Below are 18,616 nucleotides of genomic sequence, written 5' to 3' on the forward strand. Positions count from 1 at the left end.
ATGACTACAATGATTTTTGTTTGCTTGTTTGTTTGGTTTTTGTTTTGTTTTGTTTTTTGAGGCAGGGTTTCTCTGTATTGCTTTAGAGCCAGTCTGGAACTAGCTCTTGTAGACCAGGTAGGCCTCAAACTCACAGAGATCCTGACTACAATGATTATAAATAAATAAAGTGATCTACTATGGCTTTATTTAATAACATGTGCAAAAAGTCATATTTAAAAAAGATACTGTAAGTCACTAAAGAGAAATCTAATGCAAATTTAACAACTCTGTTAATTGTAAAAAAAGGGGGGTATTTGCAGTTGCAAGTGATCATTACCCTGCCGTTACTCAGTTTTATGGAAAATTAAAGTGTTTACTCAATTTCCTTTTAAAACTCTGATTTTAAAAGTGACTCCTAAGCAATACAGACTATCCTTTGTGTTTGACATCAAAGGGAAAAAAGAGAATTAGTCAACCTTGTAGCTCTAACTTTAGCTGTATTGATTCCTATGATGGGTTTTTCATAGCATGTCAACTGATTGCTGTTTTGCAGTAAAGGTGTTACTTTGACTCAATATCAAAGCAACATGTTATGCTTCAGCCTTCCATTGTATTTCTTGTTCAGTGAACTGCCAAAAAGAACAAGAGGGAGTGCTTTTAAATTCCACTTGCCATGGAAGACGAAACATCTCTCAGATAAAATAGCTTTCTAAATGGATGATTTTTCTGTACTATTTGGAATTGAATGCTCCTTGGCTTGTTGTATATGTTTAACTGGGATGCAATTCTTTTAACCTATAAGAAGTTTTCTCAGCATCACCTCTATTGACATGTTGCTCCTGATCATTCTTTCTGCCCTGGAGATTGCAGGACAGTTAACCACAGTTCTAGCCAACAACTCAGTGCCAGTAACGACGAATCAAAGGATCTCCAGGCATCTCTAAACTTCCCACTGGGTGGAAAGTCACCCCCTAGCTGTGAACAATAATTTATCAAGAAAAGCATAACTTTTAGGACTTTGATGTAGAATACATTTCTCCTTCAAATGATGCATATTTTAGATAATTATATTTTCAGTAATGACTGTCAAATAATTTCCAGAAGACAAATTTTAGATATCATATCATACAGTTATTTGCATAAGAGTGTAAATACCATAGTGACATTAAGTTCTGAAACAATGATTTGTATCATTTATAAATTAGCAAAGATATTTTTATGATTTGTATGTTTAGTTCTATGAAATGTCTCTTAGTGCTATGATAATATGATTATATTTAGTGATAAATGAATCATCTTTATTAGACAGTTACATAAAAGAATGAGCAATTGAGAAAAATAATAATAGTTTTCATATTTGATTTGTATTATTCAAGCTCAAGAATTTTGCTCCCATTTGACTTACCCAATAATTAGTCTTAAAATTTACCAACATTTCTTGGGTAATTTGAGTAATTCTTCTGAATTGTCAGTAAGTGCCCTGTAATTTTCATAGTTATTTGTGAGCACTTGATCTCCAGTTTTATTTTCATTAAACAATATAGTCACATTTCAAAACAGACAACAGCGAAAATGCACCAGGTTCCCTTATTTGGAATTTTAATGTTTTAGATATCAAAATTGTAAGTGTTCCCACATGGAAGTGCACACTAGTTATACCACCGGTCCAGAGGCTTTGTCAGCTGGATGATGAGTTCTTGTTTTGTAGACCAGACTGGCATCAAACTCAGAGATCTGTCTGCCTCTGCCTCCCAAGTACTGGGATTAAAGGCATACTTTATCAGTGCCCATGGATGGTGAGTTCTAAGTCACCCTAGGCTACAAAAAGAGAACTGTCTCCAAAATCCAAAATTGTAAATCCACATCCACTTTTGTGCTTCTCACACTATATCTTGGTTCTGTTTGCTAGCAAGTTCTCCCAAATTGATATTACTATTGTAAGGTTACCTAGGTGTGCGAATGAGAGATTTTTCTCAATTGATTAATTGAGGTGGGAAGACACACCATGAATGTGGGCAGCACTATTTCTGTGACTGGGTCCTGAAGACTGGGCAAAGTAAATTCAGTAGTAGTCAGCATGCACATATTCATTGTCTTCTGCCCTTGACAGAGGGTGTGATGTGACTAGCTGCTTCAAGTTCCTGCCATTGACTTCCCCTCTATAATGGACTTGTGAACTAAAATAAACTTGTTCCCATAAGTGGCCTTTTGTCAAGGTATTTTATCATGAAAACAGATAAGAAATAAGAAATTAGAATGCCCCACAAAGAAATTTTCCAGTTACTTCCTGAGTAATTAATATAAAATACCAAAATTTAGCTAGATAATTCAGATAGCTAATATCATACTTCAGAATTTGAGAGCAAATTGTACTTAGCAATATTACTCAAAGATTACATTTAAATAACATGAACAGGCTGCTCTTGTCCTTTTAAAATATGACATATATAATATTACAGAAAACAGTGATAACAATTTAAGTTACAAATCATAAATTACATAGAGGAATGACCGATTTCTGGGCCCCTCCCATGTGTCTCTTGCAGTCTGACCTCATGCTCATCTCTTTCCCTCTTTGGCTCAGTGTCCTCCTTTCAGCAAGGACTTCTGAATACAGGTGGCCTGGTATAAAATTATGTGGACCTTTTAAAGAGTCCTCTCATCACTGTGTGCCAGTGAAGTGTGTAACTCGGTAGGGTTCACCACATTTTAGAGTATTGCCCAGAGACTTTAGGTATTGTTTTAAATTAAAATTTACCCTACTTTTAAAATTACATGAATAGTCCCAGGAAACTTTTAAGAACGTGTATAGTGGTTTGAAAGAAAATGACCCCCAAAGGGAGTGGCACTATTAAGAATTGTGGCCTTGTTGCAGTAGGTGTGGCCTTGGAGGAAGTGTGTCACTGTGGAGGTGGGCTGTGTGGTCTCATATATGCTCAAGACACACCCAGTGTGACAGTTCACTTCCTGTTTCCTGCATATCAATATGTAGCAGCATCCTGTCTGGCACCATGTCTGCCTGCCCGCTGCCATGTCCCACCATGATGATAATGGACTGAACTGTAAGCCACCACAATTAAATGTTTTCCTTGTAAGAGTTACTGTGGTCATGGTGTCTCTTCACAGCAATAGAAACCTCAGCTAATACATTTTAGTGGGATTCAAACGTGTTTATACCTCTCAAGCAGTGGTGGAACATGCCTTTAATCCCAGCACTTGGGAGGCAGAATCAGGCAGACCTCTGAGTTTGAGAAGAGCCTTTTCTATAGAATGAGTTCCAGGACAGCCAGGGATACATAGGAAAACCTTGTTCAGAAAAAAAGTTTTTATACCTAAGAAACAGTCATGTAGATTTGTCAAAAGGTTGGTTTTAGACATAAGAATTGTAACATTTTGACTAAGCTCACAGAATCAATTCTATATGGGCATAAGAGTGTGGCCAGTTTGGTGATGTTTATCACAACAAATGCTATATTTTTAAAGTAATAATTGATTTTTACATACCAACCACAGTTTTCCTTCCTTCCTCCCACCTCCTTTCTATATCCCCCCCCCCCAATCTACTCTTCAGAAACGGTAAGGCCTCCTACGGGGAGTCAACAAAGCCTGGCATATCAAACTGAGGCAGAACCAAGCTCCTCCCCCTACATTAAGGCTGATCAAGGCATCCCACCATAGGGAATAGTTTCCAAAAAGTCAGCTCATGTACTAGGGGCAGATCCTAGTCTCACTGTTAGTGACACCCCAAGTATACCAAGCTACATAACTGTCACCTTCATGCAAAAGGCCTAGGTCCATCCCATGTATGCTCCCTGGCTGTTGGTCTAGAGTCCATGAGCTCCCACGAGCATGGGTTAGCTGTCTCTGTGGGTGTCCCCATCCTAATTTTGACACCCCTTGCTCATATAATCCCTCCTCCCTCTCTTCAACTGGACTTATGGAGCTCGGCCCACTGCTAAACCAAATGATATGTAATTGTGGTTTGTCAATGTTTTTCATTGGTGGAATATTGACACATACCAATTGACATATGACAATACTAGAAAGGTGTACATGGTCACATTTGGAAGAAGTTGCCTTGTTACTGGCATCTAGTTAGAGGCCAGATATGATGCTAAATATACTATAGAGTGCAGCACAACCCCTACAACCAAGAATGGTCTTATTCCAAATAACAAGAATGCCAAGGCTGAGATATCCTTTACTACAGAGAAGATTCACTAAAATCTTTTCTTTATTCTACTGTTCCTGGGATATTTCTTGGGTCTAGGTCATTTTGCAACTGTAATGTTATGTGATATGTCATGTCAGTGGTATGTCAACCATATTACTCTTGTATATGTCTTACCATAGCACAAAGAAAAGTATGGTCTCATAACTGGCCCATTATCTCAGCATCTAGAGCTGTCAGTTCAGGTATAATTTATTTTTAAAAATTTCTCTGGGATATCATAACCTAGAATATTTATGGTCCTTTTTGGTTTTTCGAGACAAGGTTTCTCTGTAGCTTTGGAGCCTGTACTGGAACTAGCTCTTGTAGACCAGGCTGGCCTCGAACTCACAGAGATCCTCCTGCCTCTGCCTCCCAAGTACTGGGATTAAAGGCATGTGCTACCACTGCCTGGCGGTCAATTTCGATTAACAATGAAAGTAAAAAGTTATGCTTTACTCCTGTGGTATTCCTGTTTCTGATTTTTATTGCAAATATTTTGAAATGACTGCTTCTGCATTTATTTGTGCTTTTGATTTATGATGAACATTATAGAAAGTACTCTTCTGGCTACAGTTAAGCTATCTACTTTAGGGATGATAGACTGCTATGACTTCTTTTTACAGGATTGTATTGAATTTGAGAATGCACATATAGATTTATGTATGTACATGCATGTAGTATCAACTCAAATTCTATCAACTAACAGATTTAAATGTATAAACATAATTTTATCAAGGGGTTACTAGTGAGTTGTATTATACTTTGCTTTGTGTCTAACATTTTTTAAAAAGTATATATATTTATTTTGAGTTCACTTTTTCTACCTTTGTCTTTTTATTTTTAATTTTTGTTTTATTTTTATTAAAAATTTCCACCTCCTCCCATTTCCCTCCCCTCCCCCTACACCTCTCCTCCTCCCTCTCCAGTCCAAAGAACAATCAGGGTTTCCTGCCCTGTGGGAAGTCCAAAGTCTTCCCCCCTCCATCCAGGTCTAGGAAGGTGAGCATCCAAACAGACTAGGTTCCCACAAAGCCAGTACATGCAGTAGAATCAAAGCCCAGTGCCATTGTCCTTGGCTTCTCAGTCAGCCCTCATTGTCAGCCACATTCAGAGAGTCTGGTTTGATCACATGCTCCATCAGTCCCAGTCCAGCTGGCCTTGGTGAGCTCCCATTAGATCAGCCCCACTGTCCCAGTGGGAGGGTGCATCCCTCGTGGTCCTGACTTCATTGCTCATGTTCTCCCCACTTCTGCTCCTCATTGGGACCTTGGGAGCTCAGTCCAGTGCTCCAGTGTGGGTCTCTGTCTCTATCTCCATCCATCACCAGATGAAGGTTCTATGATGATATGCAAGATATTCGTCATTATTGCTCTAGGATAGGGTCATTTCAGGTTCCCCATCCTCAGCTGCCCAAGGAACAAGCTGGGGACATCTCCCTGGACACCTGGACACTCCTTGGACCACTGTACATCAGATTTCAATTGTTCAATTGAATTTGTGCCCAGATAAGCATTAGCATTTTCTTGTTCTTCTTCTTTCTCCTCCTCCTTCTCCATTTCCTACACTTCTTTAGACACACCTCATTCTTCGTCCCAGGCCAGCTTTGAAATTACTATGTAGCTCAGTTGGCCTCAAATTCATCGTGTCTTATCTTCCCAGTCCTTAGGACTACAAATTTGAGACAAGGCATCTAGCTCTAATTAAATAAAACCTTAAACTGCTTAGAATCACAAGCTAAAGTTCTCATTTACCCTATTATATTGTTTTACAATAAGTTCTCTTTGTGGCCCAATTTGAAAAAGCTTGATAAATGTTGAATACCTACCTAACACAAAAAACACACCAGGCATGCACATATGGCTATGGCCAAATGCCTATATTTAAATATTAAATATTGAAATTTCTATAGATGTTTAAGTGAAGATGCTTTTAAATGATGGCAACATATTTTTCTCTTCTGTGAATCTTTAATGGGAAAGCCTTATTTCAACACTTGCCAACTAGATCTTTCATTCAGTGTCATTAGCTGAAATGTTTGCATTGAAATGTTTGTGTATTTTAATGGTGCTATGAACAAGAAGACTTTAATTAAAATTTTTCCATGAAATAGCCCATGTTCTCTCTGAATGTAGAATACATAGCAAAGGACAAAGGAGATATTTTCTTTGAATTGATCAAAACATGCAGTTTCCCTTTCTCAGTAGGGAACAAGTAGGGTTGGTCTTTGTTGTGCTGTTTGTTTTGTTTTTGTTCTTTTCATAGCCCTTCCTCTTCTGTTCTGATACAATGAAAGCAATTGGCTTCACGATGGGTTACAGAACAGTATAATTCATAATCACTTCGGTAATGCAGTTGATAATCCATGAACATTATTACTTTTCTAGTCACACATTCACGTTTCCAATAGTCCTTGTTTTCACCTCATTTGTAAAAATATCTTTGACTTCAGTGTCTACTCTTGGCTTTCTAGAGAAACAATTTTAGTTCTTCAAGATTTGAACAAATGAACTATGATGCTTTCTCCAATTGCACCACTGCAAACAGATTCCTTTTACCCCACTCCCCAGTAGTCTAGCTGTTTATCCATTAAAATCACTGATAACATACCCTTGTGTTCATGTCTTGTCTGTCACTGATTGGAACCCACTAAGGTCTGAGACAGTACAGCCCATATTCGTTAACTTGAGTCTAGCTTTTATTTAGGTTAATGTCACCCGCTGTAGAACTGTTTTCCTATTACACACTGCAAATATGAACCAGCACAGTCTTTAAATCAAGAGCTGTCAAACTAACATGAGAAAACAAGCCCCAGCACTGTCTCTGAGAAGCTTTGTTCTCTGACCTGGATTCCCCAGATGGGTAATGTGGTTGAAATATAGAAAAGCTAGCATTCCCATGAAGTGATGCAGTGAACACGGCACTATAGACAATGAGTGCAGACCCCAAACATAGATGGTAGAAGACTAACATCTGCTTTTCTGTGTGATATCCCCTACAGCTGTTTAGAGAATCATAAATTGCTCTGTCAAAAGCTTGTTTACAAAAGCCTAGCCAATTTCAAAATGAAGCTGCCTTTGAGTCGTCCCTGTTTCATGTTAGTGTTTGAAAAATAAATCCGAGTGGTTGAGACATAAATGCACCAACTCAAAAGCAAATGGCAATGAAAACCAAGTAAAATCAAAAGATCTTCCAAAATTTAACTTATTGTACTGAATGAAAAATGCATGATTACAATTTTTGATCTTTAATTAGTACTATTAAGAGAGGAGAACATTTAAACAGCTGCAATATGGATTTTGTGTACCATGTGACACTATGGTACATAACATAATGTCGCCAATAGATGACGTGATGGAAGCATGTCTTATTCAAAGAGAAATGGGAATCAGTGATAAAGGTGCATGTATAGGTATAAGCAATGGTTTTCAAAGTGTCAGTCCTGAAAAAGCAGCATCTGTATCACTTGTAAATACATTTTAAATGTTTGGGTCATTTGAGAAACCTATTGAATCAGAAATCCTGGGATAGGTCTTCCATTTTAAAAAGCCCTCTAGGGAATTTGGATGCACATTCCTATTTGAGAATTGCTTCAATATGAGTAAATGGATGAACAGGTGAGTAGGTGAGAGAGTGGGTGAAAGGATAGATGGTCAGGTAGAGGTGTGTATGTGGGAACAATGTTTTATATATATATATATATATATATATATATATATATGTGTGTGTGTGTGTGTGTGTGTATGTATATATACATATATATATATATATGTATGCAGTTAGATAGATATTTGGAATTGTTATTGCAGGATTTTTGTAGAGGAGCAAATTACTTTGTGAACTTATTGTATGATTAGATAAAACCTATTATTTTTCTCTAGGGAACTTAGACCATGAACCACTTATATATGGGCTGTCAATACATGCTTCAGCATTGTCAGGGCATAAATTTCATTCATTCATTTCATTTCAATGACTTTATTGACTCATAAACTGAGAAGACAGGTTTAGAATTTATTTGATGTCTGCCTCCCAATTAAGCTCATCTAAAGTGTTTGCCCATCAAGTTGCTACTGGGACAGTTTCTGGTACCAAAAGACTGGTCACTTCACTTAGCTTTGTCCCCGCTAGTGATGCTGTTCTCTGTCCTTGTTCCATCTGTTGATAGGTCTGGCGGTTTTGATGACTGCATATGTATGATTCTTACTGTTTGGTTCATGCTGTCTGAATGTCTTGGTGTTGGTTTCTCCCACCCCTTCATTGTTCATTTCTTAAAACATTTATTTATTTATTTATTATGTACACACTGTTCTGCCTGCTTGTATGCCTGCATGACAAAAGAGGGCACCTGATTTCCTTATAGATGGTTGTGAACCAGCATGTCATTGCCGGTAATTGAACTTGGGCCCTCTGGAAGAGTAGCCAGTGCTCTTAGTCTCTGGGCCATCTCTCCAGCCCCTTAATGTTCATTTTTAAGCATGCATAATTTACTTTCAGCCTACCACTCATACAGCACTATTTATAATGGCGATGAATAAGACACTGCTAAATATCTAATGTGAGGCACATTTAAATACAGCGTAGTATAGTTCATTGCAAAGTAATATATTATTTGAAAAAAAATTCAAAGCTCAAGAAAATATTCAGCTTGATTCTGAGAATAAGGCTTGATATCACTCATTTTGCTTGCGTGACTCTTACAATAACCAAAGACAGTACAAATTAAGAACTACAAAATGATAAGAACAATAAAATAAATGGATTATAAATTACTTTCTCCATTTTCACACTGCATCTTGAACTTACTTGTTTACCTGTTATGATGGCTTTCTTTTAATCAGTTTTCACATTTAAAGCAATTCTTTTTTGGTGATAAAATGAAATGGTGGCTTTCCCCTTTGGAGGGTGAGCAAGCCTGCTGCACACAGATGATTGACATTAAACTATGGAGCATTCCTATTTAGGGATGAGGGACTGTTAAGAGTTTATAGCTTTAAGGAAATGTTTCTCTTTATTTTAACCCAAGATTATGGTAATTTATTGTGTTCAGGAAGTGTTTAAGGGTGGATAATGGCAGTTTCCTTAGCATTTAGAGGCATGAGGCTTGAAGCTTTTTTGAAGACCTCTTTGTTTTTTGAAGATAAACATAGTCAGTGGCTTTAGTTTTTTTCCATACATTTCCTTCTAGCTCTAAAATTCTGAATATTCTAAACGAGTGTTGATCAATAATTATCAAATGAAAAAGAACTACGATTTTGATCTCTCTCATGTAAAACTTTCCTTAATATGGTCTTGAGAGGCCCCTGGCATTAGGACCAGGATCCTGTTTGCATGAGCTAGCTTGTTAGAGCCCATTCCTCATGGGAGCCTTTACCTGTTGAGAGGAGTGGACAGGGAGTGAGATGGGGAAGGTGATGGGGGCAGTAGGAGGGGTGCAGGGGGAGAACTGTGAATGGAATGTCAAATGAAATTAAAAACAAAGAAACAGGCAAAAACAGATGGTGTGCCTCAATTATTTCTCTCTAAGATATGGAATGCTCAGATGCTGTGGGGTGTGGTGATATGCCCTGGGTCACTTTGAAGCCGCTGACCGATAATAACAAAAATAAAAATAAAACTCGCTTAATTAGGGATTTGGCGGCTTATGTTTTTGAAAACACATAGCTTTTCCCATTTTTCCCACGTTTTACAATGTTCTTCTAAGTGTTGTTCCTAGGCTAGTAGCAAGAGAAGGTGAGGCAATTCGAACATAAACGTGCCAATGTCCCGATCAACAATTGCGCACTGTGGGGATTCTTACATGGGATAACTAGCAAATATTGGAAGATAATTTTTCATTTCCTAATTAATGGAGATGTTAATGTAATCTGATATTTGAGTACAGAAATCCTTGTAAACCTTCTACAAGTTTTAGGAGAACTCTCAAATTACAAATGTGCATAGTGGTGAGGTTGGAGAATACTGGTAGAGAGAAAGAAATGTGTCATTTTCTGTATTTATTGCTTAAGTTTAAGGAAACATTTTCTAGAAACCTCTAACCATGATTTCCCTGTGAACTGGCGGCTCCAAGTGAGTCAAGGGAGGTCTGATGGCATTAAGCCTGGGTTTGAGGATTAGTTGTGGGCAGAAGAGGCAATATTTCCAAGATTAGTTTACTAAGTTCCCAAATGCCTGGGGTGTAGCTACTCTATACTCTGTCAACAAGAACAGCAAATAACCATTTTATACTCATACTACTTTCTTTATGAGAGAGAAAGGAGAATTCAGGAATCATTAACAGTGTTTTGAACCGCTGAAGAATAAACACTCTCTTGGTTAGCATTTTAAGTCCTTCCTGTGGGATTTTTGAGTAGCCCCTCTGCTCCTGTATTTTTCTGTTTTGTCTGACTCAAGACTTTCACAGATTTAAAAAAAATGTTGACTCATGGGCCTATTAACAATCAGATTTTTTTTTACAATCATATTCAAACAGGCAAAATGGCAACTTTTAAATAAAGTATTAATCAAGCTTCTCTATATTGACTTACTTGATAATTATATTACTAATTGGGGTGAGAAATAGTGTTAGCTTGGAACAGGATGAAACAAAGAACCAGGCCAAAAAAGGTCAGACGTAGGTATAGCTTGAAGGTAGCACAATGGAATTTATTGACAGATTGCCTATGGAACATGATATAGGAACATGATGACATGGAAACCAAGTTTGAAGACACTGGAAGGTTTGAGTAGCCACTGCATAAAGTAAAGTAAAGGAGATCCAAGAACATGAAGAAAAGCTGACACTGGATTACATTCGGGGGCTTGAAGTCAGGAGAGCAGAGGGAGAACGAGCGGCAGTGAGTGGGTATTCAGAAAGCCAAGTGATGGCAAGGTTTTAAAGGGAGTGGGCAACGACCAGCATCTGTATGAGTGGGCAATGACCAGCATCTGTATGAGTGGGCAATGACCAGCATCTGTATGAGTGGGTAGGTGAAAGGATGCCTCAGTTGGCCAGATACAGACCTGGATAATGCATAATGGCCAATCAATATGATTATCAACAGCACTCCCCACATTCTTTGAAGAGTTCTGGTCTGCATAAATCATGTAGTTACCCTGCTGCTCTGCCAAGTAGGTGGCAGCTTGAGGCTTACTTGGATTTCGTAATGTGGAGGTTGTTGGGTACCCTTAATCAGGTGAGTGGTAGGGCCGAGAGTGTAGCTTAGTGGTAAAGAGTTTGTCCATATGAATGAGGCCAAAAGTTCAGTCCCCATTACTTGCTAAAAGAAAAACAGAAGTTGAGGCAGAAGAATCATTGAAGTTTGAAGTGAGCTCAAGAAATGGGCATTAAGGAAGACTGGACATGGAAGATTTTGTGTGTGTGTGTGTGTGTGTGTGTGTGTGTAACTTTTTAAAAGGATTTTTACTGTGAGATGGTGGCACTGAAAGTATCAGCAAGAACTTTTGTATGATGGGACATATCACAGCATAGGCTGATGAGCCAGATCCATTTGAAGTGAGACTATGGACGGTGCATAAGACAATAACGGGATTGATTTCCCTGAGTAAACAAAATGGAATATAAGGCATAGTGAGCTCAATATCTAATATTCAGCATGCTGTTCTATGTTAAATAAGGAGAGAAAGAGAAAAATTCCCAGCTAGAAGATAAAGAGGGAACTTCACAGTTGGAAAGAAAAGAAAGGTAAGATGAAAATCCACAGAATATGGAAGTTCTGTTTGGCTGGAATGTAGGGTTTCCTGGAGGAAGAGCATAAAATGGAGTTTGAATGGTGGTTTGGGTTCAGGCCATAGCAAGGCTACAATATTCTACTGAAGGCCTTATTTGACCTGCCAAGGGCTGGACAGTGATGGAAGGTACTTAAAGGCAGGAACATCATAACAAACAATAGAAACTTGTTTTAGAGGCTCATGGTGAAAATTCTGTAAGTGCTAGGGGGCATAAGGGTATATATGGAAGAGATGAAAACATCATAAGTTCTCATCAGATCTCTTTGTTCTTTGGACAGGAGCTTGGCTAAGTGATACATTTATTTACCTGACTCCAAAGAGATGGCTACTTGTTTTCTTGTTGCTTTTATTTTAACTTAAGGTCTCCTGTCATATTCAGGAATAGGGATTATTTCCCTAAAAGGGAAAACAAAAACAAAACAGTGTCTTTTTTTTTTTTATCAATCTGGGAAGATTCTTCCTGTCTTCACTTTTAATTGATGTAACTGTTTACCTGCATATCAAATCATAGTATCTTTCCATTTCACTGTTGCTAATATTTTAAAATCTATTACTAACGTATATTCTGTGCTATTAGATAGTATTCCTGCACGTGCACCATGAACACTTAAAAGTGATGACCAATTTGGAATCCTAACAATTACTTGTTGCCAAATCATCTCAAAACCAAAATTGTAAAAATATTTGAAGAGAGAAGTAATGGACTTCCGAAGTAAGCCCAGCAATGCAGATCTTTGCCCCGTTGATTGAGTCTGATGCTGTATCTACCCTTGGAGAACTTTATAGCGCCCATCACCAAAATATTCTTCTCTTCATTCAGTTGTTTCCCAAAATCCTCAGCACCTACTCTTTGCAAAGCAAGATGTTATAGGGTAGAAATAAAACGAGGTGAGAATCTTTTCCACTGTGAAGCTTCCAAACAATTGGGAAAGCAATAAACAAATGCACAATCATAAAAAGCAATTATAAGTTGAGATAAGTGCTAGGAAGAAATGAACAGAAGGTTGAGATCGAGAAGCCAGGGAGCATTGACTTCAGACTGGGGAGGTCAGGGAATGCTTTCTTGAGCAAATGAGATTCAAGCAGAGACCTAATGAAGGAGGAGCCAGCCATGGGAAAATGCCCTGGAAGAGCAGCCCAGGCAGAGGAAACAGGACAAGAGGAAATCCCTAAGCAGGCCAGAGCTTGCCTTGGCCCTAATGTTTAGAGAATAAGGGGGAAGACGAGCAGGAGAGGAAAGGTTGAAAAGCAGGCCAGATGTTTTCGTCCAGGAGGTTCTGTATAGATGAATTTTGTTCTAAGGACAATGAGAACCCATTGACTCTTTCCATTCTTGACAGTTTTTGGTTGTAAAATGGCATATTCCTTTATGTGGTAGTGGGACACAACTCTAAACCCAGATGAACAGGGTGTAAATTATGTTTGAGTGATCTTCAACATGTACCAACCATGCTTTGCTTAGTTACTCACCTATAAAATGGAAGTGTACCTCTTATTAATGTGGTTTAGTGTATTTAATATGCACACAACACATTATGCGTATATCATAAAAGGAAGACTTGTCTTTGAGACCATTCTGATTTCTCCTATGAAAACTTAGCTAAGCAAGAGCAAGAGTGGATTGTTAAGTTGACTTAATGGAGGCTAGAAATGGGGTGATGGTAAAAGAGGAGCAGCAGAGAGGAGTGCCAGGTTCCTGAACTGTTTTAGAGAGAGAGTCGATAGAACTCTACAATAAAGGAAATGTGGGGCACAAGTTCAAGAAAAGAATAAAGAAGTACAGTATAGTATCTGGCTGACCAAACTCAGTGGAAAACATCATTCTCCTTTTACTTTCAGTGATCATCATAATCATCGAGGAGAACAGTGAAAAATGCTTTATCAACAATCAACATGTCTCAAGATGTGGGAGGGTGGGGTACAAAGAAATTTGCCAGAAAGAAAAGTGAGGATTTTGATACTGGATAAGTGAATTTTGATATGACCTGAGATGGCAGGTGAGAGGGTCAAAAAGGCATTTGGATAGACAACTCCGTAGAAAAATCAGAGACGATTGGCTTAGAGATGATAATATTTGAGAGTCATGAACTTTGCAATGGAATTCATCATCATGTTCTTTTATATAACGGCTTGGGATGTTACAATAATATTTTTTTATCTCTTTTGGTTTAATCTTTTCTTCTGAGTTCAAGACCTGCTTCCTAACAACCTAAGTATCATTGGAATTTCCAGCTAGTTCTCCACAAGGTAAAATAAAAAACTCTATCAACAGTTTTGGCTTTGAAGTGAACTCTATCGAACCTGATGGATCGATGTCTGTGGTGTCTATGGAACACCATCTCCTAATCAAAGTTCAAAGAAGCTCTGCTCAAGTTATGCTTTGAAATCAACAGAATTTCATTAATTCAGATGGATAAAGAAAATTGTTTATTGATGGTGTTCAAATGGACTTTTAAACAATATTTTTCCAGTCCCACACAGTTAGTGGCATAAGGTCTTGAGAAAGCATGAAGCATTTTTATCAGTTTCAAATTTCACAAAGCTTGCCAAACCCAGCTCATTTTCCATAGAAATTTGCAAACCCCAAGTCCAGGCCAAATTTCAGAGGCGCTGAATGTATGCCAATGAATAAGATTGTTAAACTCTTTGATTTTCCCCTATTTTTCCCTTAAAAAGTAAGAAGCATGTGCCTCAGAGTTTGTTCAGCATCTATTATACAGCTCTCTGGCTTGCTTGAGAAGAAGCCTGTATGGTTGCTTCAGTAAAAAACAAGGACACAGAGGGACACCGTTGGAAACATTGCTTGATAGCCTTCCTCAGGGAAAACCTACTTCTCACACCAACCAATATCTTTTAGAATGCAATGGCATCATCTTTTTAAAAAGTCAGATAATATCAAGTAATTTTATGTTGGAAACATTTAAGACAAATCCAGAAGAGGTGAAAGCTATGTATTAGTGCTATTGCATGAATATAGTAAGTGCCAGAAGCTTTGCCTTGTAGTTAACTGAAGTGACTAGCAGAACACACTATTTTAAACAAAATCTTAAGTGCAAGGTAGAATGCACATAGTGGCACTAATAAACTCATATTTATAGGCAGTGATCCTGCGTGCCCAAGAATCTTTTGAAGAGATGAAGAATAGAAAACAAACCAGTAATAGTAATAAACATAGTGTAATTAATATAATTTTATAAAGTGTGTCATAAATTCTACTGCATTTGTTCCAGTGGATGTTCGATAACAATGGCAGGGCTTTTCTGAGTTCCGTGACCACTCTCTTCATTGTCACCTAGTGCTAGTTTCTTTTCTACTTATAATTGTGAAAATAGACATTGGCCCCTGGAGGCATTGTTCTAACTTTTAAAAAATACTTGAAAGAATAGATTCTTGGGGTTTGTGAGATAGCTCAGCTGATAAAGTTGCTTGCTGCCAAGCCCGATGATCTGAGTTTGAGCCAAGGGGCCCATGTAGTGGAAGGAGAGAACTGACTTCCATAAGGGGTCCTCTGACCTACATGAGCTCACACATGTCTGTGCGCTTGCACGTGCACATACACGATAAATAAATTTAAACAATTTTAAATTAGATTCTTTCCCTTCTAATAAATAAATACACTGTAAAGGGCAACAATGAGGTGCTAAATTTCAATTATGAGGAATACACTGAGCTCTTCTGGTGGCACTAAGTGGCATTTATTCACAGATTAAGTGGAATTCAAGAACAATTGTATGTTCTGAAGGGCTGTCATAGAGGAGGCCATGAGCAAGCAGAGATGGGAGCTGCAAGCAGGTCAGTGTTAGGGAGGATCATGACTGTACCCTGGTGCTTGAGCAGAAGAAGGTCCCCAATCCTTCTTCTAGAAGACAGTGGTCCTAGTTCTATTCTCAAATAGAAGCCTGATTACATTGCGGTCCTTAAATTGGCAAGAGTAATGGAAAATTCAGCAGGGCCTTCCATCATTAGGCAAGGATTCTTGTCAGGGGATAAAAATCAGCGTTTCATTCTCTCTTTAATGAAGCAGATTTATCTAAATAAAATTCACCTATCATATAATTTGCCCATTTAAACTGAATAACTCAATGATATCTCCAGGGAGTCACTTCACACTCTGTTGTAGAACCATTTCATCCCTCCACAAATAGAGTTGCCTTCCTTCATCATCACTGTCTTCTGCTCATCCCCTGAATCCCTGGAAACCACCGACCTGTGGCTCTAAAATGTGCCTGCTTTGAACATTTCTTGGAAATGGAATCACACAATCTGGTTTTTTGGGCTGGCTACTTTTCAGTCGGCATCATGTTGTCTGTTCACGCACCTGCACATTTGGATACAAATTTACACTCTCCGTTCTGTTGAGTCATAGAACTCTGCCCTAACATTTTGAGAAACCACCAAACTGTTTGCCAAAGCATTTTCCATTCGCACTAAACAGTGCAGTCGAAGGCTATCGAATCCTCACCCACTCTTCTGCGTGATGCTTATCCCCCATGGTTTTGATTTGCAGATCCCTGATAGCTGGTGATACTGAACACCTCTTCCTAAGTTTACTGGCTACTCGTGCATTTGTACAGTTCAGATCCTTCACCCATTTTTCTTGGGCACTTTTCTTTCTATCATTGAGTTGGAAGAATGATTTGATATATTCTGTATAGGAGCCCCTTACCAGGAACGTGTGTGAGCATTTCTTCTAGACAGTTTGTCCCTCGTCTGACATTCATATTGCATTTCTAGTGTTTCCTCTAAACAGGCAGATGTCGATAAAATCACTTATCTCAAGATTTTAACTTTTAAATATAGTTCCCTAAGAGAGCACTCTGCATCTCTTGACTTGGTATTCCTAGGAAGGCCTTTCAGAGCAGAGAGATCCCCAGGGTTTCTGACTCAGAGAATCACAGTGACCCAAGGCCTTCTCCCTCCCAGGGCCTCTTGTCATGCATTCCAGCTGGGAAGACTGGCTGGCTGGCTCCTTAGGAGCTCTCTGTGGGGTGTTTGAAGGTGGGGGGATCAGTTGTATCTGAAGCTGCTTTTGCTACTGAGATGTAAGGGCCCCAGAGAGGTATGATATCATATGTGTGTTTCAGAATATGTATGTTGTACCGCTTGTGAGAAGCGCACTAAGGCCAGAGCCAGCATGATACAGAAAGCTTCAGAAATGAATGACCCCATAGAAGGAAGGGGAGGAAGGGGAAACCATGGGAAAGGAGTCATACTGGATGGGTTGTTTTCACTCAGTTCACTGCATCCTGTGTTTGCATCTTCTTTGGATGGCCATTAAGATGTCTCTCCTCCTGTTACTCTGGAACATCTACATCAGTGATATAGATATGAATAATTTGCATTGGTATGGATTTTGCTTTATGGATATAAATTTAAGGTCAATCTTGTTATATGTATATTCTGATCATGATTAAGGGATTGTGATGGTGTAGCTCATTTAAATCTGTAATGTATAATTAAGAAATACAGGTTAATAGATAATCATTTATAGTAGTCAAGTTTGTAGTCATGAGATAATGGGCCAGGCAGTGATTAAATTAATACAATTTCTGTGTGGTTATTTCACGTGTAAGCTAGCCGGGCGGGACGGAACAAGGGGCCCCCCTTCCTGCAACACATCAGTGGTTCTCAACCTTCATAATGCTGCGACTTTTAATATGGTTCTTCATTTGGGGGTGACCCCAATCATAAAATTATTTTCGTTGCTACTTCATAACTGTAATTTTGTTACTTTTATAAATATAACGTAGATATCTGATATGCAATCCTGTGAAGGGATCATTTGCTCCACCTCCACCAAAAGGGGTCGCAACCCGCAGGTTGAGAACTGTTGCACTTAAAGAGGGCTTGGGGCCCTCAAGCCAGGCTAACTGAAATGAAATGTCATTGCTGAAACCAATCATATTTTTGTTGCGAACTAGAAGCACATCTTAAGAAGGATCCACTACCTCTCTTCTGAGTTATTTCTTCAGCATTTGAAACTTGACTTTCAAATACACATGGCTTAATAATGTGAGTGCCCATGTGATCTTCTAGCTTAATATTATTTTTGTCACAACTAAGGAAACAAGAGTCCCGGTGGATAAGACTTCGGCAGTGTCACCTGAATGGTCCATAACAGATGTGACATCATGTATCATTGCTGCCGAGACATTTTTGAGCTTCATTCTTTGAGTACTATATATAATGACAACAGGCAACAAGAGAGGGTGTTGCCATAGATGCTGTTGACTTTGAGACATTATGAACTTTCATTATATACTGGTGTGGAACCCCAAAATGATGCATGTCACCTTCCTTATGGCTACCCCATTAAAGGAAAGCAGTGGTTGATTGATAAAACAACATAAGCTGTTTACAGATGACAAAGGCAACCTTGGCAATATACCTTACTAGGCCTCATTATTTCCATATGTCTTATTCTTCTTACATCAGAGAAAATATCTAAAATTATTATTTTCTTAGTTTTGAATGTTACCAAAATGTTCACAAAGCTAAGCTTCTTGCTGTTATCCCATACCCATATATGAAAATTTCTTTGAGTCTCCCCTGAAGTACCAGTAAGTATTAGTTTGGTGATTTTTTTTCACACCATCTTGGTGACATCACAAACTTTTCTAAATGTTGGCTATGTAAGACATCAAACATTGTGAGCATTTTGATTCGTTTCTATAGAGTTCCCTTTCTCAATCA

This window comes from Microtus oregoni, unplaced genomic scaffold (genome assembly GCF_018167655.1).
Source record: "Microtus oregoni isolate MIOR12 unplaced genomic scaffold, Mior012 000216F_ref0000361, whole genome shotgun sequence".
Taxonomy (NCBI): domain Eukaryota; kingdom Metazoa; phylum Chordata; class Mammalia; order Rodentia; family Cricetidae; genus Microtus; species Microtus oregoni.